The sequence below is a fragment of the Hypanus sabinus genome, chromosome 2 (genome assembly GCF_030144855.1).
Source record: "Hypanus sabinus isolate sHypSab1 chromosome 2, sHypSab1.hap1, whole genome shotgun sequence".
In the NCBI taxonomy this organism is placed as follows: Eukaryota; Metazoa; Chordata; class Chondrichthyes; order Myliobatiformes; family Dasyatidae; genus Hypanus; species Hypanus sabinus.
Genome location: NC_082707.1, coordinates 143,871,304 through 143,893,864, shown reverse-complemented (window position 1 = coordinate 143,893,864; position 22,561 = coordinate 143,871,304). Strand labels below are relative to the sequence as shown.

Below are 22,561 nucleotides of genomic sequence, written 5' to 3'. Positions count from 1 at the left end.
AGGTAGGTGACCAGAACTGCACAAACATCAGATCTGGCCTCACAAATGTCTTCAACTTAAAAATAACATTCAAACTCCTGTAATCAATATATTATAAAGGCCAATGTGCCAAAAGTTTTCTTTTCAATGCTTTCTACCGATGACACCACTTCCATCAAATTATGGATCTGTGTTCTGAAATCCCTCTGTTCTACCACATTCCTCAGTGCCCTGCCATTCCCTTTGCAAGTCCTGCTCTGGTTTGTCTTCCCAAAGTGCAATACCTCACACTTATCTCTGCATGAAGTTCCATCTGCCATTTTACCAGCTGTTTCAGATATTGCTGCAAGCTTTGTTAGCCTTTCTTGCTGCTGATTATGCCCCCCGATCTTGGTGTTATCTGCAAAGTTGCTGATCCAGTTTACCACATTGTTGTCCAGATTGTTGATGTAGGTGATAATCAACAACAGGCCGAGCATTGATTGCAGTGGCACGCCACTAGTCACAGGCCTTCAATCAGAAAGGCAACCATGTGCAGTCTGTCTCTGGCTTCTCCTATAAAGCCAATGTCGAATCCAATTTTCTATGCTGAATGCCAAGCAACTGCAACTTCTTGACCAGCCTCCTATGTGGTACTTTGTCAACAGCCTTGCTAAACTTTACTGCACATCCACTGCCTTTCCTTCATCAGCTTTCCTGATAACCTCCCCAAAAAAACCAAGATCAGTTAGACATAATCTACCACACACAAAACCATGTTGACTATCCTTAATAAGGCCCTACTATCCAAATACTTACATATTTAGTCCTTTAGAATACGTACAATAATATACCCACTACTGACATCAGGCCCACCAGTCATGACCTCACTGCTTTTTTGCCTCAGTTCTATGGACTCTATGTCCATCTCCTGAGTAAATACAGATGCAAAAAGTCCATTTAAGTTCTCCATTTGTTTCGTGTCTGTACATAGATGACTGTGCTGTTCTCAAGTGGACCAATTTTGTCCCTCACTATGCTTTTGCTCTTAATATATCTGGAGAAGCCATTGGGATTCTCCTTCACCTTCTCAGTCATCCAGGTCACAATTCTCTGCAGCATTTTTATAAGTCTCATTCAATGATTACAGGAGCCCTTTCTCTTGATTTCCACTTTTCAACCTATTCTGGAATTTTTGTGAATACCTATCTACACACTTATCAACAGTGAGTGTATTGGATAATGCCTCTGCTGGGCAAGGACAGATTCTGCAGGTGCTTGCCAATATTTATACCTCAATCACCTTTGCAACAGTTATCATATTACTGTTCATGGGATCATACAGTGCATCCAAATTAGCTGTCATAGTTACTGAAGACTATTTTGTAGATGCAATATAGGTTGTAACATAGCTCATAAGATCCCATTTCTTTGTAATACATTCTATAAATACAAGTCTTTATCTGGATTACTCCCTGTGCCATGAGCTAATGCAAGTAGGAATGGGGCGATAACACAGATGAATGAGGGTCTGATGAGATGGGCAGGGGACAGGGTTTCAAGTTCTTAGATCATTGGAACCTCTTCTGGGGAAGGGGTGACCTGTACAAGAGGGACAGGTTGCACCTGAACTGGCGGGGAACCAATTTCCTGGGTGGGAAGTTTGCTGATGCTATCAGGAGAGTTTAAACTAGTTTTGCAGGAGGCTGAAAACTAGAGCCCCAGGTCAGTAAGGGAAGGATCGAACCAGAAGATAGGTAAGTATTGAAAGGCAAAATAGAAATAGCAGGTATGTTGGGTCAGATGGTTTGAAGTGTGTATATTTTAATGCCAGGAGTATTATGGATAAGGGTGATGGAACTATGATGTAGCCATTACTAAAACCTGGTTGAGAGAGGAGGAGGAAGTTGTAAAAAAGATAGTGGGGATAGCAGTTGCACTACTAACCAGGAACAATATCACAGCTGTGCTCCAGGGAGAGAAAACAGAGGGGTCAGACACTGAGTCCATTTGGGTAGAACTCAGGAATAGGAAGGGTGCAATCACACAGATGGGATTGTACTACAAACCCCCAAACAGTCACCGGGACATTGTGGAACCGATATGTAAGCAGATAAGGAAATATGTAAAAATAATAGGGTTGTTGTCATGGGGAATTTCAACTTCCCTAATATAAACTGGGACCACCTTAGTGCAACGAGTTTAGATGGGGCTGAAATTGTTAAGTGTATCCAGGAAGGTTTCTTAAATCAATATGTGGACGGTCCAATGAGAGGAGGGGCTGTACTGGACCTGGTGTTGGGTAATGAGCCTGGCCAGGTGACTGACCTTTCAGTGGGTGAACAGATAGGGAACAGTAAATACAACTGCTTATCTTTCAGGTTAGCTATATATGTGGATAGGTATGGTCCTTGTGGGAGAGACTTAAATCAGATTAGGACAAATTACAAAGGCATTTGGCAGAAACTATTAAGTGTTAATTAGCAACTCCTTTTCTCTTGTAAGTCTACATTGTACATGTGGAGAGTGTTTAAAGATCAATTGCACAGAGTACAGGAAAGGTAGGTTCTCGTTAGAAGGAAGGATGGGGATGGAATGATAAGAGAACCTCGGATGTCTAGAGAGGAGATGAATTTAGTCAAGAAGAAAAAGGAAAGATATCTAAAGCTTTGGAAGTCAGGATCAAATGAAGCACATGAGGAATCCAGAAAAGAATTAAAGAGGGAATTGGGAAAGCCTGGATCGGCCATGAAAAGTTCTTGGGATTAAGGTGAATTGCAAGGCATTCTACTATATACATTCATCAAGAGCAGGAAGATAACTAGGGAGAGGGTAGGATCACTCAAGGATAAAGGGGGGAACATTTGCTTGGATACGGAGAATGTGAATGAGGCATTTACTGAGTACTTTGCTTCAGTATTTACCATGGAAAAGCATATGGAGGACCAGGTGATCAGTGCTGTGTATAAATATGTTAGGGCATTTAGAGGTCAAGGAGGAGGAAGTGATCAGATTCATACTTAAGTATAGATCATTGGAAGAACGAAATTTCCAGCTGTATTCCACTTGAAAAAAATACTTATAATTTAAGAGATAAATATGAAACATTTCTGAAAATTTGGCACCCTTATTTACAAAAGACAGGATTAAATATACAGGTGCTCCGAAGATTAAATAATTGGTTATTTGGGGAAAGAAAGAAATATATATACTAAAGTTATTATGAACTCCATGGAGCATGTGGGGATCTTCCGATATCCAGGCACTCTTTCTTTCTTTCTTCTTCTCTTTCTTTTTCTTTCCTTCTATAGGGATATGTTATGGGGGAAGGGTTAAGGGGAGGGGGGAAGGGTTGATAATTTTTTTTTTCTTCTTTCTGTAATCATTTGAAAACTCAATTAAAAAAAATGTTTTTAAAAAAGGAGGAGCAAGTGTTGGGCCTCCTGAAGAGAATTAAGGTGGATAAGTCCCCAGAGCCTGATGGGATTTGCCCCAGGTTATTGAAGGAAGCAAGAGACTACTGGGCCCTTGATCAGTATCGACATGTCTTTAGGGATAAGATTTAAGCATTTTTAGTTAACCTAGTTAGAGACAGCCAGCATGGCTTTGTGTGGGGCAGGTCGTGTCTTACCAACCTTTTTGACAAGGCGATAGATTGATGAGGGTAGGGCAATGAATGTTGTCTACATAGATTTTAGTAAGGTGTTTGATAAAGTCTCTCATGGGAGGCTGATCCAGAAGATAAAGATGTATGGGGTCCACAGCAAATTGGCTGTTTGGATTCAGATTGGCTTGCGCAGAGAAGTCAAAGGGTAGTGGTTGAAACAACATTTGAGCTGGAGGTCTGTACTTTGTGGTGTACCGCAGGGATCTGTTGGGACCTCTGCTGTTTGTAATGTATATAAATGACTTAGTTGAAATTGTAGATGGGTAGTTTAGTAAGTTTGCACATGATCCCAAGATTGGTGGAGTTGCGGCTAGTGTAAAAGACTGGCGAAGAATACAGCACAATATAGATACATTGCAGATATGGGCAGAGAAATGGCAGATGGAGTTTAACTCAGATAAATGTGAAATGTTGCACTTTAGTAGGGAAAATGCAAGGAGACAGTACACTGTTAAGGGCAAGATCCTTGCTGAGCAGAGAACAGTCGTGCTGAGCAGAGAGATCTTGGGATCCAAGTTCATAGCTCCTTGAACATGGCTACACAGGTCAATAAAGTGGTTAAGAAGGCTTATGGAATACTTGCTTTTATTAGTTAAGGCATTGAGTTCAAAGGTCAAGAGATTATGCTGCAACTTTATATAACTCTCATTAGCCCACATCTGGAGTACTGTGTACAGTTCTAGTCGTCCCTTTAGGACGGATGTTGAGGCTTTGGAGAGGGTTCAGAAGAGGTTTACCAGGATACAGCCTGGTTTAGAGGGCTTGTGCTATCATGAGAGGCTGGATAAACTTGAGTTGTTTTTTCTGGAACACTGGAGGCTGTGGAGAGATCTGATAGAAATTTATAAGATTATGCGAAGCATAGATGGAGTGGACAGATAGTATCTGTTTTCAAGGATTGAAATGTCTAATACCAGAGGGCATGCTTTGAAGGTGAGAGGGTGTAGGTTCAAGGGAGATGTGAAGAGTAATGGATGCCTGGAATGCGCTACCTAGTATGGTGGTGAAGGCAAATACATTAGAGGCTTTTAAGAGATATTAGGATGGGCACATGGATGTAAGAAAGATAGAAGGATATGGACGTGGTTTACAGGAGGGATTCGGGTTTGGGCATTTTTGACTTGCCTTTTAGCTGGTTCAGCACAACATTGGGGCTGAATGGCCCGTTCCTGTGCTGTACTCTTCTATCAAAATGGATTTGGAAAGAGCTTTTCCTGCTGTTTGGTTGCTTACAATGGTCTTGGTATTCTCACTTAGAAGGGAATAAATCAACATAGGTTCTAGCTTCAAACTGTTGTCTGGTGACATGAGAGAATGTACTCCTCTGTTGATATAACATGGGAAGAGAAATAATTTTCTTTTTGACAAATTGTTAATTTATTCATAAAAGTTTCTGTTTAGCTAAAATATATGAGGACTTTGCTTGGGTAAATCATACCTCACTAGCTGGTATGAGTGGAAGAGCTGACAAAAATAAACCAAAATGAATTGACTCCAGCTTCATGTGTGTCTCGCAACACAGAATACTTAATGGTCATTTGTGGAACTGAAGATGAATGACACTATTCAGAATGACAGAGCAGTTCTGAAATGTGACATTGATGCAGGTTTTTCACTACAGTACATTGATTCTAGACTAGTGATATTTCTTGTGCATTTAGATGTAATAATCATTTCTGTCCAGGAGGCAGGTTGCCCTTGTATATGTTTCCCAGTTTTACTACAAATGCACTTCTGTTGGTGTGCAGAGTGGAGAAAATGCCTCCAGTGTAATGCTATCCAATTTAGAAATGAATAGAATTAAGTAAACAGAGGAAATCTTCTGTCTGGCCAGGGATATTATGGCAAAATTCTTTATATATATATAAAAAATCCTTTTCCTTCACCAGGCTTTGATTTTTCAGGAAATGTCAGCATTTTATATTTATATAAAATTAGAACATACAAAATTAAAGTTAAGTTTGTCATATGCATGTGGATATGGACTTTTTAAAAAGCAAGATTTATGCTCATAATTTACAGTATCAATGTGCACATTTTATTAAAGGCTCCTTGATGGCTTTATCAGACCACAACAGGTTTTAGTGCCAGCCTGTATTGAGTAACATTTTTAAAAAGTAGAAATAATAAGTGGGGGAGGGAGACTCTGGGATTTGGGTAAAGGGCATTTGACAAACAGAATTAAGTCCACTAGTCCTCGATTCAGTGTTACTCTGAGGATGCATTCAGTTCCCATAGCAGAATCCTTTAATGAGTAAAAGTAAGTGAAGCTGACAGGTTAAATCCTTTGCTGAAGCTCCACCACTTCCAACTGAAGAATATTTCAAGGGCTTCTCTTCTGTTGATGTAGCATTTGTAAGGAAGATAAGTTGATAGCACAAATTGATACTGACATGAGTATGATCTTGTACAGAGATTTGATTACAGAATGACAAGGACTGGGAATTCTGTATTTCAGATGATTCAAGTGTCCAAAATGAGTAAGCAAATATGGAAAGGAGGAGGGTTGGCATTGCTGATTAAGGAAGACATCATTGTAGTGGTGAATAGTAATATGGATAATATTGTGGAATACAATTGAATGGAAATATGAGGGGGAATCGTCTGTGGTCCCACAGAGTGTTGCTTCTCAAAAGTCAAAGCCTAAGTGGGGAGATATTAAAGGCAAAACGAAGAGAAATGCAATTAGAATGGGTGATTTTACTCTGCATATTGTTAGAACTAAGTAAAGTGTAAAGGGTACCACAGAAGAGTATGTGTGCAATTGTGTCAGGTACAGTCTCTCAGAGCAATACGTTACTGAACCTACCTTGAGGGATTCTATAAGAATGATGACCTATCTGCTGTTAACAAATGAGATCAAAATAATGTTAAGTTTAAAATTAAAACACACAAACTTCAAGACAAATTTGTCATATGCATGGGTGCAATGAGAAACCTGTAGTAGCAGCATCATAGGCACACCACAAGTTTGGCATCAATAGGAAAGACATAAATTAATGACATAAACCATACAAAACTTTCTAAGAAAGAATACAATCAGAAGAAAGTGTAGAACAACGTGATCACAATGTTGTTATACTGAGTTAGTGATTAAGAGTTGTATAGTTTGTTTCAGGGACAGATTACTTGAACAGAAAAGGCAAGAGCTGGGAATGTTTCAAGAACCAGCAGTGAAAGATTTTTTAAAAAGTTAATAGATGATGAGCAAAAGCTTTCTAGTTTCAAACCAAACAGCAAGCATTTCTATGCATTTTTTTAAAAAGGTGGGAGGGGGGGGGTAGCAAATGTAATTTTGGGATCCCCGGAAAATGAGACTGGAAAGATGTAATAAAAGGGAATTTATTGGGGGGGGGGGTCAAAAAGTAGGAAACAGTTGGTTTAAGTTCTTTTTGGTAAAATGCTAGAGTCTAGGAAGACCACTTTGCTGATAATTTTAAATATAATCAAACCATGTCAATATTGTTGTATGAAAGGTCAATATTGTTGTATGAAAGGTAAATAATGTTGATAAATTTGCTGGAGTTGTTTAGTGTTGTTGGAGTTGTTCAATGTTCCAACATATTTTATCGAGGGAAGTTTCTCGTGCAAGGCATTTTTGACAAGGTGCTAGAACTCATAATTGTGTGGTGGCATGGATTGAAAGCTGATTTTCACATAGAAATCAAAATCGGAGCACATTGTTCTTCTTTAGGCTTGGATTGCACCTAGTGGAGTGTCCTGGAGTTCAGGATTTGGCGCTCTGTTATATAAACGACTTGGAAGAGGGACAGAATATAAGGTATCCAATGTTATCTCATATTCTTCAGAGCAGTAGAAGTTCAACATTGCAAATGATTGGCACCATCGACACCTCCCTTGCATTTCAACCCGTGTAATATTCACCACTGTGAGACCTCCGTGGAAAGGCAGGACGAGGTTCTCCGATCGAAGCTCAGGGTGTACTGACTGACGCGCAGTCGTGAGCTCTGGAGCTGCTCGGTTGCTCGGAGTTAGCTCGCTGGCCTGGCCCCTCCGTCGATCACTCGCACTCGGACTCGGACTCGCTGGCTCGGCCTGTTCCTCGGCGCTTGGTCACGGCACCTGTAGCCGGGGGGAGAGGCGGCCGCTCCGTGCTGTGTGAGCCTTCAGTCGTGCAGATCAGAGGACGGGGAGGAAGGAGTCCCTATGACGGTGAGTGAGTGCCGAACCGGAGGCGGGCCCGGGGCCTGATGTTTGCACTTCGACGGGAAGGAGCACTCGGCTCCTTACTCCCAACAACCTCCCTCCTCGGTTTTCGGGGTGACCCCTCACACGGGGTCATCACCCAGCCAACGCCTAAAGTTGTGCCCAAAGGCAAGGATGCTCAACTTCTGTTTCTGGGAACTCGCTGATTAAGTCGTTCGGGAGGGAGGGTCCGAACGAGGAGGCGAAGGCTTTCCCTTCGCTTTCGATGGGGCTGCTTCGCATGAGGCTCTGAAGTGGATCTGATCGGCAAGCCCGGAGATGTGGTGAATGTCTCCATCAATTGTTACCATGGGGGTTGCAGGGTGTTGCCTTCAGCTAAAGGTTAGTCTGAGAAACATTGTAACTTGGATATTTTACAGCAATGCAGCAAGAAGTGTTCCATCCAATACTTTTTCCCCACAAGGAGATAGAAAGTATTGCATATTTATGGTGGAAGTGATATGTGTGGATTCAGTTAGATTTTAAATTCAAGAACTTGACTTTTCATGTACAATTTGTGATACTTTGCGGATTTGGAGCTGAATGTTACATTTTGGGTGTGGTAGTTTGAGCGGGGGAGTATTTATTGACAAGGAGAAAGGAGAAGGTGAGATAAACAGCTGGATATTTTCAGGTTCTGAATATTTGTAACTTATATTTCAACATACATGGCGATCCATAGTCGAGGCCCTTTTAAGTATGAATTGAAACAGTCGCCAATTTAAGTAAAAAAATATTAGTCGGTTTTGATATTTCTGTATCAATAAAGAGCTATATGAATTTCGGTGGGATTTGCTTTTGGACTTGATTTGTGACATCCAAAATTTCCACGGGATTTGCTTAGTTTAATTTATTTGGAACGGCCTTTCAATGTTAATATATTCAACTTGGTTTTACAAGTAAAGACTAAAACTTCAATAACAGTAGGTTTCTTTGAGCAGAAATAATCCAGTCATATTCTGATCTATTCAAAACATAAGGAGCCATGAGAACAATCCCTTTAGAATTCAACTTTAACTGTTTTACTTTCAATTTTTATAATTTCTACTTTCAATGAAATACTTATTTGTGAGAAATGCAATTCATTATCATTTTGATTTTTTTTGTAGGTGAGAGTTTCCTTTCCAATTGACACTTATTGGTTTTTAATTTTTAAAAAACTATCCTGCAGCAAACTGAACCATAGCCTCCAGTGCACCATTTTGAGATTTATCTCAAGTTCATTACAAACAATGTGCTTTGCATGATTTTTTTCTGATAATGTTTTCAGATACTTCATTGTAATTTTATTTTGTCATGTGTCATACACTGTCATTACATTTGGTGAGGATGTTTGTTCAGATTTGAAGTTTAAAGCAATAGTATAAAATGTTGCGTGAAATTTATGTAAAGCCTGTAAGTTAATTTTTGCCAAGAACATGAATAACCTTTGTGCAAAGCCTTTTCCAAAACACCTTCGGTCAGCATTCACATATCTTTGTGCAAGGTATTAATTACTTATGGGACTGGTCAATTGCAAATATTCCTTCCACGTTCAGTGAATATGTAAAAATGATTTTGACCACCAGATGTCAGCAGTGTATTTGTACAAGCTGTAAGTGGTAGAAATCTCATTTGAGGAGATGTGTTTCTTTTGTGTATTACCAATAGAGTTGGCAGATCCTGACACAGACTGTTTTTGATACAGCATTATACCTTGGTTTTTCATAAATAATTAATCATTCCAGTTGTGTAGTGCTGCAACTGCAAAATACAAACTTATTGAGCCATGTTTTGAAAAATAAATTGACCTGCAATCTAGAGGCAAGCTGTTACAATTACAATATGTGATTGTCCCACCAGGAAGATTAATTAGTTTGGAAAAAACATTCTTATTATGGTTGAAGAAAAAGAACTGCTTTCCACAGAATTTGACTTGTCCTTAATCCTATTGAAATAAGCACCTATAGCATACGAGTATACGTGTAAACACCATCCTGACAGTTAAACTATCTATTTCAATGAAACCAATACTTGTATCATTATTCAATAAGCACTTTTTCTGCATTCTCATTGTGACGCTACAATTTAAGTATCTTAGTTAAAATACAAAGGAGCATTACATAGCAATATATTCAAGAATGTTTCAGCAGATTTTCATCAGTGGCATAAATACAAATTAAAGCCTTTACATGAGAATGATAAAACATGTCATTTATTAGCATATAGTAAATAATGGAAAAATGTGAAATTTGAAAGAATTAATCTTCATATCAATCATATTTAAATTATGGAAACAATTTTGAGCTGGAGTCATAGTGGGATTTATGGAACAAGTGTGGAGTTTAAGGCCTGGAGTTTGGGGTCCCATCATTGGCAAGTCCTGGGGTTGGTAGAGCGAAGCCCAAAGGTCGATCCAAAATCTGGAATTTGAGGCCCAGTGTCTGAAGCCCTAGGTTTGTGAGTTTACGAATTCACTGAGGAAATTGGAGGCCTTTAGTCTGTGATTCTGCAGGAAGCTCAGAGGGGGCCTGTCCTGCGGTGGGGGAATATCTGTGTGAATGGATGGGAGTGAGGAAAGGGGTTAGTCTTGCTGTTGCTTCTGTTGTTCTGCTGAACATTGTGGGTATGCTTTGTTGGTGCTGCAAAGTCTGCCAACAAAGTCCTGACGAAGGGTTGCGGCCCAAAACATAAACAGTGCTTCTCCCTATAGATGCTGCCTGGCCTGCTGTGTTCCACCAGCATTCTGTGTGTGTGTGTTGCTTGAATTTCCAGCATCTGCAGATTTCCTCATGTCTGCCGACATTGTTGGTTGTTAATGTATTTTACTGTAGATTTCAATGTACATGTGATAATAAATGAATCAGAATCAAGTGAATGGTCCAATATGTTAGGACAGTTATTATTCACTGTGGTTGTTCTTTCATCTCTTAACCTTTTTTTTCTCTTCAGCTGCATCACTGAGCATGTACCTCTGGAAATGATGCTGTGGAGTGAATACAGAGAGCTCACTTTATACTGATTTTCTTAATGGTGTAATATTTTGAATATGTTTAATCATAGCATACAGAGCAGTACAGTACATTCTACATTGTTATGCCATTCTAACTATATTAGTAATCACATGGCCAACTAAATTAATCCCTTTTGCCTACACAATGTCCATACCTTCCATATCCTGAATATTCATGTGTATCTAAGAGCTGTTGAACATACCTAATGTATTTGTCTCCATTACCACCATGGCAGTGCATTCTAGGCATCCACTACTCACTGAATAAAATGCCGTGCCCCCTTCTATTAAATAGTTCAACCCTTGGGGAAAAAGATACTGGCTATATACTTTATCTATACTTCTCACATTCTTAGAGAGCTGTCAGCCTCTGTCACTCCAGAGGACAGCCCAACTTTGTCCAACCTCTCCTTGTACTATGTGCCCTCTTAACGGCAGCATTCTGATATACCTCTTCTGCACCCTCACCAAAGCCTCCATGTCCTTCCAATAATGGGGTGACCAGAAATGAGGGCAGTACTCTCATAGGATCTCACTGACATCCTTTGCCTTCTAATGCTTGCTCTTTTATCCTTAAGTGTTCCTATCTGCTCCTTAGTTCTCTTGCTTCTGGTGTATATGGGGAATGCCTTGGGATTCTCTTTAATCCTACTTGCAACAAACTTTTCATGGACCCCTCCTGGCTTTCCTAATCCCCCCCCCCCGGATTCTTTTCTGGGTTCTTTATAATCCTCAAGAACTCTGTTAGACTTTACCTTCCTAAACATTACATATGCTTCCTTTTCCTTCTTGACGAAATTCACCATCGTGCTACACATCCAAGATTTCCTGCTCTTGCCATCCTTGTCCTTTGCTACTGTAACATATCTGCCCTGTACTGTGTGCAGCTGGTCTTCAAACAGTCTCCACATGTCAAATGTGTTGTCCAAAAACACCTGTTCCTAATTAACTCTCCCTATTTCCTGCCTAATACATAATTTAACCTATTCCAGTTTAGAACTATTCTGTAAGGTCCTTTCTTATTCTTATCTATAACTACCTTAAAACATAAAGAGTTGTAATCACTGTTCCTCATCTGTTCTCCCTCTGAAAGGCCAGTCACCTGGACAGAATCATTACCCAACACCAGGTCCAGTGTGGCTACTCCTCTTGCTGGGCTATCTACATATTGTATTTTTTTTTAAAACCCTCCTGGATGCATCTAACAAATTCTGCTCCGTCTAAGGAGATCCAATCTGTATGAGAGAAGTTAAAATCACCCACTACAACAACCCTTTGTTTTTAGACCTTTCCCAACTGCCTGCATACCTGTTCCTCAAAATCTCGATGGGTATTGGTGGGTTTTATAGTGATGTGACTGCACCTTTCTTATTTTTGAGTTCTATCCATATGGACTCAGTGGGTGAGCACTCCTTGATGTTCTCTCTGAGTGCAGCTGTGATACTGACTGAGTAATAGTGCAATATCTGCCCATGCTCCTTTACTGCCTCTTCTGTCTTTTCTAAAACATCAAAACCCTAGAACACTCAGCACCCATTCACATTTCAATTTCAACAAAGCTTTCACAACATCCTAGTTCCATATGCTGATCTATCCCCTACCCTTGATACACACACTTAAATCCATCCTTCCCATTGTGTCTCTTGCCTTGACCTTATTTGTTTTTGCTGGTCAGGTCATCTATCTTCTCATTCACTCCACTTTCTGAGCAGTTGCTCGGGTTCCCATCTCTCACCTAACTATTTTAAATTCCCTGAGTAGCACCAGCGAATCTCCCAGCCAGGATATTGGTTCACCTAGTTCTGGTTCAAGTGCAATTGATTCTTGTAAGGTTGCTGCTGCCCCAGAAGAGGTTCCATTGATAAAAGTACATGAAACTGTATCAGTTCCTCAGCCACACGTCCATTTGTTCTATCTGTCTATTCTTGCCAGGCCATTAGGAATAATCCAAAGATGACTGCCTTTGAGATCCTGCATTACAGTCTCTTTTCATAAGTCACTGTACTTACATTATTAATGCCAATGTGCACCATGGCCTCTGGCTGCTCACCATCCACCTTCAAAATGTTCTGCAGCCACAATGAGGATTCCTTGAATCTGGCACCTGGGAGGCACCTGAGAATCTCCTATATGAACTCCTAACTACTGAGTCTCCTGTGACTATTTCTCTGTCTTTCCGTTCTCTGCTGAGCCTCAGAACTGGCCACAGTGTGACTGATGTTGCTGTGCCTTTCATTTGTTGCTGTTTTCTGATGTTGCTGTTCATTTCCTCCTCCCTCAAACTCTCAGCGGTATCCATAGGGGTGTACCTGTTGCTCGGAGGAATGGTCACAGAGGGATCCTGCACTGTTTGTCTATTCCTCTTGTCACTCCTGGTGGCCACCCAACTATCTATAGCCTGTGACCACCTCACTAAAACTCTGTAATGCTTGCAGTCAGCATCCTAGATGATCTTAAGTGCATTCAGCTCCATTTCCTTCATACAATCAGTCAGGAGCTGCATGTGGGTGCAATTCCTACAGATGACGTCATCAGGAACACCAGCAGTCTCCCTAATCTCCCACATCCTGTAAGGAAATGTACCACTGCCCAAACTGACAACCACTTCTGTTCACTCTGCTGACCCACGACTGTGCTGCAACACACAGCTCGAACCATATCATCAAGTTCACCGATGACATAACAGTGGTGGGTCTCATCAGCAAGAACGACGAGTCCGCTTACAGAGAGGAGGTGCAGCGGCTAACGGATTGGTGCAGAGCCGACAACCTGTCTCTTAATGTGAACAAAACAAAAGAGATGGGTTGTTGACTTTAGGAGAGCACAGAGCGACCACTCCCTGCTGAACATCAACGGCTCCTCAGTAGAGATCGTAAACAGCACCAAATTTCGTGGTGTTCACCTGACGGAGAATCTCACCTGGTCCCTCAACACCAGCTCCATTGCAAAGAAAGCCCAGCAGTGTCTCTACTTTTTGCGAAGGCTGAGGAAAGTCCATCTCCCACCCCCCATCCTCATCATATTCTACAGGGATTGTATTGAGAGCATCCTGAGCAACTGCATCACTGCCTGGTTCGGAAATTGCACCATTTTGGATCGCAAGACCCTGCAGCGGATAGTGAGGTCAGCTGAGAAGATCGTCGGGGTCTCTCTTCCTGCCATCACAGACATTTACACTACATGCTGCATCCGCAAAGGAAACAGCATTATGAAGGACCCCATGCACCCCTCATACAATCTCTTCTCCCTCCTGCCGTCTGGGAAAAGGCTCCGAAGCATTTGGGCTCTCACAACCAGACTATGTAACAGTTTCTTCCCCCAAGCTATCAGACTCCTCAATACCCAAAGCCTGGACTGACACCTTGCCCTACTGTCCTGTTTATTATTTATTGTAATGCCTCCACTGTTTTTGTGCACTTTATGCAGTCCAGTGTAGGTCTGTAGTCTAGTGTAGCTTTCTCTTGTGTTTTTTTTTATTACATAGTTCAGTCTAGTTTTTTGTACTGTGTCATGTAACACCATGGTCCTGAAAAAACATTGATTCATTTTTACTATGCACTGTACCAGCAGCTATGGTCAAAATGACAATAAAAGTTGACTTGACTTAACTGCTATAATAGGAACAATACTTCTATGGAAAATTTTATCTGCACCTACCTGCTCATCCTCCTCCCACTGATTGAAGCCTCCAGCTCTTGCTCTCAACCATGGCCATTCCACAAGAGTCTGCTTCTACCTGAAAAAAGAAGAGCTGAACAAACTGAAAATTAACTTTTGAAAAAAAGCTGCTGGCTCCTCCCTTCTGCCCCTCTGCTGCAAATAGCCAAACAAACTTAACTGAACTACAATCCTTCAGCAAATATAAAATTTTCTTGATTCTTTTTGTCTTTATATAATCATCGCATTCTTCATTGAGGGAAAATACTTACGGTATAGTGACATGAGTCAGGGTTTACAATTTGAATAACATGGACGTTTTAATGTGCAGACTGATTATAGCAAGTAATGATACAAGTGTGAGCTTTTAAAGGAGATGTGGTTAAGGTTGAAAGCATGACATCAGTTTCTGTGGTCATTTTAAAGAGAGATTGGAAATGAGCTTTATTAGTCACATGTGCATTGAAATACTGAAGCATGCTGTGAAATGCATTGTTTTGCCACAACAACCAACACAGTCCAAAGATTGAGTTGGAGCAGCCCACAAGTGATGCCATGCTTCTGGCAACTCAAGAAGCCCAACGGTATGCTGTTGGAACGAGGGAGGAAGCCCACATGGTCAAAGGGTGGGTGTACATATTCTTTACAGGCAGTGGTGGGAATTATTAGTGATCACTGGTGCTGTAAAACAACAGCGCTAATTGCCATTGTGCAGTAAATTGTAAATGACTGTGTATGAACTCATTGTTTCATGGGAGTAAATCCTCTGACAGCACCAGTTAAATTTCTGCATGCAGTTAACAGACATGTCAGTCAGTACTGAAAACATACATTCTGGGGTATATCTAAACAATGAAATGCTTACTCTGTGCTTCCTGTAGTTCACTATATTGAGAGCAATATTTAGGTTATTTACTGGAGGATTCAATATATTTGTAAGAAAGGTGTATAAGGTAAGAGGCATTGATCGTGTGGACAGTCAGAGGCTTTTTCCCAGGGCTGAAATGGCTAACATGAGAGAGCACAGTTTTAAGGTGCTTGGAAGAAGGTACAGAGGAGATGTCAGGGGTAAGTTTTCTGTACAGAGAGTGGTGAATACGTGGAATGGGCTGCCAGCAACGGTGGTGGAGGCGGATACGCTAGGGTCTTTTAAGAGACTTTTGAATAGGTACATGGAGGTTAGAAAAATAGAGGGCTAGGGGTAGCCCTAGGTAATTTCTAAAGGAAGTACATGTTTGGCACATCATTGTGGGTCAAAGGGCCTTTATTGTACTGTAGTTTTTCTATGTTTCTGAAGTTGCCTGGTTTCAAACAATAGAATCTTAACAGTTTTCAGGTAATTTGTCGTTTTAAGCTGATGAATGAATTTGTGGGTAAATCCTGAGTTGTTGTTTGCAAAAATTCTTTTAATTTTATATTAATATAAATATCCTGGGTCATATTTATATTTAGAACAATTTAGTGTTAATGAAATTGCAATGCTTTTATAGGACATTGTTATCCTTATAACTGAAATGCAGCGGATTTCAGTTAATTTGGCCATCGGTTAATCAGCGCAGCTGCTTATAATCAAGAAAATAACTGGGATTCCCTTTGTTTATTTGGGATGCCATGCTGCTTATTTGGGGCACAAGACTGTTGTCAAACAGATTCCAGTTAGCATCAGTTACGTGCACTTATGTGGCCATCAGATGCTACAGTGAGCATAAAGAGAACAGTTTTTAAATAGTGTCAGTTATGTGTGTGTTCAAAAAGCAATGCTTTTTGACACTAATAGTTGGCAAGAAATAGGCAGCAAGACAGCTCAGAACAGTTTCGCTCACTGTGATTTCAAAGCATTCAAGCTTGAAGATACCAGAAATGGCCGGGAGTGAAAATAAAATGATTTCACTACTTCAACAAGGTAAGAACTACAAGGAATTTGAAGGTATCAACAATGATCTTGAATGTTACAACAAAAATGAATATTTGGAGGATGCAATTGTCGTTAGCATCGTACGAAGGCAGTCCATTATCTGGACAAGGTGTCTGTGCTGATTTTGTTCATTGTGTACAGTGGATGAATTCTTCTGTCGATAACTATTAAAAACTAATATGGTTTTATAGTACTGTCATGTTATTGGTAGTGTTCTAATTTGTCCTGTTTTAATTTAATTCAGTTCAATTGAAGTTTTAATTGTCATCCAACCAGGCATGAATACTTATGAATGCAGCCAAATGAGGCAGCTTTACTACGGGGTTAAGGTGCTGAAACACTTTACCAACAGTCACACACAAGAACACATTCACAGAATAATAGTCCTGACACACCACCCCCCCCCCCCCCACCGACCCAACCCTCACCCCACCCTGCAAGCCAATGGATCGATGCCCAGTCCTCACACATATGAGTCAACAAACCCAAATAGAATATCAGTAAGGTCCAATGAAGCAGAATATGTATAGTCCAGGACCCCAGCCCTCCGGTATCATCACTCAACTGGCCCCAACACCTGCTAGGTAATACTGTAGCTTAGAGACCCAGTCTTTGCATATACAGGCACATGCAGAATATTAATTAAAAACACAACCACACAAATATAGACATATGTAGACCAGACCCCTCAGTAATTAAAATCTTCATTCGACCATAACTGTGCTGTGCTGCCTCAGGTATGGCTTGGACACCTCTTCCCAGAGCCTTAAAAGCAAGTAACCCCACAGCTTGGGGCCTGAGTCCATTGAGAGCCATCAAAATTTCTGTAGTCATCCACATCATGGCTTGTCTTCTGCCAAACAAAACCCATTTGAGGGCACATATGGAAATGCATAATTTGTTATGTATTTATGTACAGGTATTGATTATAACCAATGTTATGATGACAAACTCTTGTCATCTTCTTCAGGGATGATGCCTAGGTATGTCATATACGCCAAGAAGGTACTAGGTCCTTTTTCTTGTCCGTGAAACTTTGGTTAATTGGGCCAAAATATACTGATCTCAATGTGTCCCAATTAGCTGGAATACACTCTGTTAGATTTTTGTTGCCACAACTAAATTTCTTGGCACAATTTGAATAGGTTCCAAACAAATTTGTGGTGTGTTCAGGTTTTAGTTTTGATCAGAAGATCAGGAGGTTATGTTACAACTTTATAAAATTATGGTTAGGCCACATCTGGAGTATTGCATACAGTTCTAGTTGTCCCATTATGGGAGGAGTGTGTTGAGGCTTTGAAGAGTGTGCAGAAGAGGTCCATCAGATGCTCCCTGGTTTAGAGGCATGTTCTATTAACTGGATAAACTCGGATTGTGTTCTCTGGAGCATCAGAGGCTGAGGGAGATCTGATAGAGGTTTACAAGATTATGAGAGGCATAGATAAAGTGACAGAGAGTATCTGTTTCCCAGGGCTGAAACATCTAATTCCAGAGGGTATGTGTTGAAGGTGAAAGGCAATAAGTTCAAGGAGGATGTGAGGGTTAAGTTTTTTTTTACTCGAGTGGTGGATGCCTGGAATGCGCTACCTGGTATGGTGGTAGAGGCAAATACATCAGAGGCTTTTAAGAGGTGCTTGAATAGGCACATGGAGGGATATAGACATAGTGTAGGTAGGAGGGTGTGGTGAACTATGTGCCTGTCAGGACACGCCCCTGCTGACTGCTCCTGTGGCTCCTCCCACAGGCCCCTGTATAAAGGAGACTTGCGGCCTGAAGATCGGCCTCAGTCTCCAAGACCTTATATGATAGACACTCACTCCCGGTTCCTTCTTCCAGTCAATAAAAGCCGATATCTCGCCTACGTCTCAGTGTGAGTTATTGATGGTGCATCAATTTTATTGACTGGAAGTTTTAAAACATGGAACCCGTTTTGCGTCCGGACCGGTTGGATTTGGACCCTCAAGACCCTGACGCAGCTCTCGCTTTTGAACACTGGCTTGCATGCTTCCAATCGTACTTGGCGGAGCTTCGTGCGACTGAACCCGCCGTTATGCACAGAATCCTACTCTCGAGGGTCTCCTCCAAAGTTTACTCCTTTATCCGGGACCTGCCGACCTACGAAGGGGCACTGGACGCCCTCAAACGACAGTACCTGCGGCCGGTGAACACCGTCTACGCAAGACATCGTTTAGCTACCCGGCAACAGCGGCCTGGAGAATCGTGCGCTGAGTTTCTCCGAGCACTACAGACACTCGTCCGAGCTTGTGACTGCAAGACGCTCACGGCAGAACAGCATGCGGAGCTGCTGGTGCGAGACGCCTTTGTGACGGGACTGAGGTCAGTGTACATGCGCCAGCGACTGCTGGAGAACTCAGATCTTACCTTAAGCTCGGCGATAGAGACGGCCAACGCTCTAGAAGCTGCGCGGCATAACGCCAACGCTGTCCAGTCGCGCGATTCCCCGCCGGTTTCGTGGACTCCTCAGACCCCGCCACCACCGGCTCCCGGGAGCGAATTCGCCAACGCCGCCGCCAGTCGCGATTCCACGCGCTCCCCGACCCAGACCACGGCTGTGGCCCGTCAGAAACTCGTGCTTTGTTATTTCTGTGGCCAAAAGAAACATCCTCGACAACGCTGTCCAGCGCGAGAAGCGACCTGCTCCAGCTGCAGAAAGCGGGGCCATTTCGCCAAGGTCTGTAAGTCTCAACCTCGAGCGGAGTGCAGCGCTGCGGGTGAAACGTGGGGGCCGCCATCTTGCATGCCGGGATGTGGGCGGCCATCTTTGTCGACGTCAGCATGCCCCGCCCCCGACCCTCCGATGCTGACCGGGTACCCCGACGGCGATCCAACTGTGGCCACTGTGACTCTCGACCAAAGCGCCCCACACCAGCTTGCAAGATCCATGATGGACATCCAGGTGGAGGGGCACTGGACTGGATGCCTGTTTGACACGGGCAGCACTGGGAGTTTTATTCACCCGGACACAGTGCAACGCTGCGGACTTGCAACGCGGCCGGTCAGTCGGAGGTTCCATTTGGCCTCTGGGTCGCAGTCCGCAGACATCCGGGCGGGTTGTGTAGCGACTTTGGTGGTGCAAGGCACAGAATATCGGGACTTTGAACTGCTGGTCATGCCTAATCTGTGCGCACCTGTGCTATTGGGGCTGGACTTCCAGAGCCATCTCGAAAGTGTGACTATGGTATATGACGGGCCCCTCCCACCACTCACTGTCAAGAATCCTCAGTTTTGTGGGACTTCTTCACATACCCCGCTACTGACCACACACACACACGGGCACACACATCCCATCCAGAACCAGGCCGACAGCTGCGCTACCGACACTTGCAGCCTCTCCACTCTCAAGATCCCTCCCCCACCGCTGTTCGCCAACCTGACCCCCGACTGTAAACCTGTGGCAACCAAAAGCAGGAGGTACAGCGCGGGGGACCGGGCCTTCATTCAGTCGGAGGTGCAGCGGCTGCTCAGGGAGGGGATCATTGAGCCGAGCACAAGCCCTTGGAGGGCCCAGGTAGTTGTTGTTCGGACTGGGCAGAAAGATAGGATGGTGGTGGACTATAGTCAAACCATCAATAGGTTTACGCAGCTTGACGCATACCCCCTACCCCGCATCGCGGATATGGTCAACCAGATTGCTCAGTATAAGGTGTACTCGACAATAGATCTGAAATCCGCTTATCACCAGCTCCCCATCTGCCCAGAGGACCGCCCCTACACCGCCTTCGAGGCGGGCGGCCGGCTCTATCACTTCCTGCGCGTCCCTTTCGGTGTCACGAATGGTGTCTCTGTCTTCCAGAGGGAAATGGACCGGATGGTGGAGCAGTACCAACTGCAGGCCACATTTCCCTATCTGGATAACATCACCATCTGTGGTCACGACAGGCCAGATCACGACGCCAACCTCCAACGGTTTCTCCAAGTGGCCGCAGCTCTGAACCTTACTTATAACAGGGACAAGTGTGTTTTTGGTACCACCCGCCTTGCTATACTTGGGTATGTCGTGGAAAACGGGGTTATTGGGCCTGATCCCGAACGTATGCGCCCCCTGTTAGAGCTCCCTCTTCCCACCACTCTCAAGGCCCTCAGACGGTGCCTGGGTTTTTTTTCCTATTACGCCCAATGGGTCCCCCATTACGCAGACAAGGCTCGCCCCCTGGTCAAGTCTACCTCGTTTCCCCTCTCTGCTGAGGCCTGCGCGGCCTTCAACTGCATTAAAGCGGACATTGCCAAAGCTACGATGCATGCAGTGGACGAGACCGCTCCCTTCCAAGTGGAGTGTGATGCCTCCGATTTCGCTCTGGCTGCTACCCTTAATCAGGAAGGCAGACCAGTAGCATTCTTTTCTCGCACCCTCCAAGGCTCTGAAATTCGGCACTCCGCGGTGGAGAAAGAAGCCCAGGCCATAGTGGAGGCTGTTAGGCACTGGAGGCACTATCTTGCTGGCAAAAGATTCACCATGCTGACCGACCAGCGCTCGGTTGCGTTCCTGTTCAGCAACCAACAGCGGGGCAAGATCAAAAATGATAAGATTTTGCGGTGGAGGATAGAACTCTCCGCCTACACCTATGATATCCTGTACCGGCCTGGCAGACTCAATGAGCCCCCTGATGCCCTATCCCGGGGAACATGTGCTAGCACACAGCTCTACCAGCTGTACGCCCTTCATGCACAACTTTGCCATCCGGGGGTCACCCAATTTTACCATTTTGTGAAAGCTCGGAACCTGCCGTACTCCCTGGAGGACATCAGGACGATGACCAGGGACTGCCAAATTTGCGCCGAGTGCAAACCGCACTTCTACTGTCCTGACACGGCACAACTTGTCAAGGCCACCCGCCCTTTTGAACGCCTGAGTGTTGACTTTAAGGGCCCCCTTCCCTCCACTGACCGCAATGTCTATTTTCTCAGTGTTATTGACGAGTTCTCACGGTTCCCCTTTGCCATCCCCTGCCCCGACACCACTGCCACGTCCGTCATAAAAGCCCTGCGCCAGCTCTTCACTCTGTTCGGGTATCCCTGCTATATCCACAGTGATAGAGGGTCCTCCTTTATGAGTGAGGAGCTGCGCCAGTACTTGCTAGCTAGGGGCATTGCTACCAGTCGGACCACGAGTTATAATCCCCGGGGTAATGGCCAGGTGGAGCGGGAGAATGCCACAGTGTGGAAGGCCACACTTTTAGCCCTTAAGTCAAAAGGGTTGCCGGTCTCTCGATGGCAGGAGGTCCTCCCTGAGGCACTGCACTCTATCCGCTCTCTGTTATGTACGTCCACCAATGCCACCCCTCGCGAACGCCTATTCTCTTTTCCCAGGAAGTCTGTCACTGGGACCACCCTACCAGTTTGGCTGACGTCCCCGGGGCCAGTGCTGCTCCGGAAACATGTGAGGAGCAATAAATACTCCCCGCTGGTGGAGAGGGTTCACCTTCTACATGCGAACCCCCAGTATGCTTACGTGGTCTTACCTGATGGGCGGGAGGACACGGTCTCCATCCGCGACCTGGCACCCGCAGGTGCAGCAGACCACTACCCTGAAGGCTCTCCGGTGACTGTGAACCCTGCACCAGAGTTGACACCGTGCTCACCAGGCCCTACACAGACTCCTCACGACACTTGTATACCGGGCGTTTCGTACGCATTTATACCAGGCGCCTCGCACATGCATGAGGGATCACCGGCGCCTAGTGGGCAAGAACAAGCGCAACCTCCGTCCCCTGTGCAATCACCAATGTTGCCGGCATCTATGCGATCACAGCCGGTGCTACGTAGATCGCAGCGACAGATTCGACCGCCTGATCGGCTTGACTTGTAAGAACCTTCGCTACATGAGGACTTTTTCAAACGAAAGGGGGGTGAATGTGGTGAACTATGTGCCTGTCGGGACACGCCCCTGCTGACTGCTCCTGTGGCTCCTCCCACAGGCCCCTGTATAAAGGAGACCTGCGGCCTGAAGCTCGGCCTCAGTCTCCAAGACCTTGTATGATAGACACTCACTCCTGGTTCCTTCTTCCAGTCAATAAAAGCCGATATCTCGCCTACGTCTCAGTGTGAGTTATTGATGGTGCATCAGAGGGATTAGTGTTGGATCATTTTTACTTTGCTCTTTAGTAATTTGGCACAACATTATGGGCAGAATGGCCTAGTCCTGTGC

At 43.8% G+C, this 22,561-nt stretch overlaps 1 protein-coding gene across 4 annotated transcripts in view; it reads left to right on the top strand.

Annotated features, from left to right (window-relative positions):
* The first annotated feature begins 7,122 nt into the window (after positions 1-7,122).
* heatr5a (HEAT repeat containing 5a) overlaps positions 7,123-22,561 on the top strand; it is a 125,111-nt gene continuing 109,672 nt past the window's right edge. For 2 of the 4 annotated variants that reach the window (XM_059956275.1, XM_059956248.1), the window contains exon 1: positions 7,123-7,798. The gene's annotated coding sequence lies outside the window, so the exon portion shown is untranslated. Of the gene's footprint in view, positions 8,174-22,561 lie in introns of all 4 variants that reach the window. The other 2 variants (XM_059956266.1, XM_059956257.1) reach the window with 1 other exon arrangement.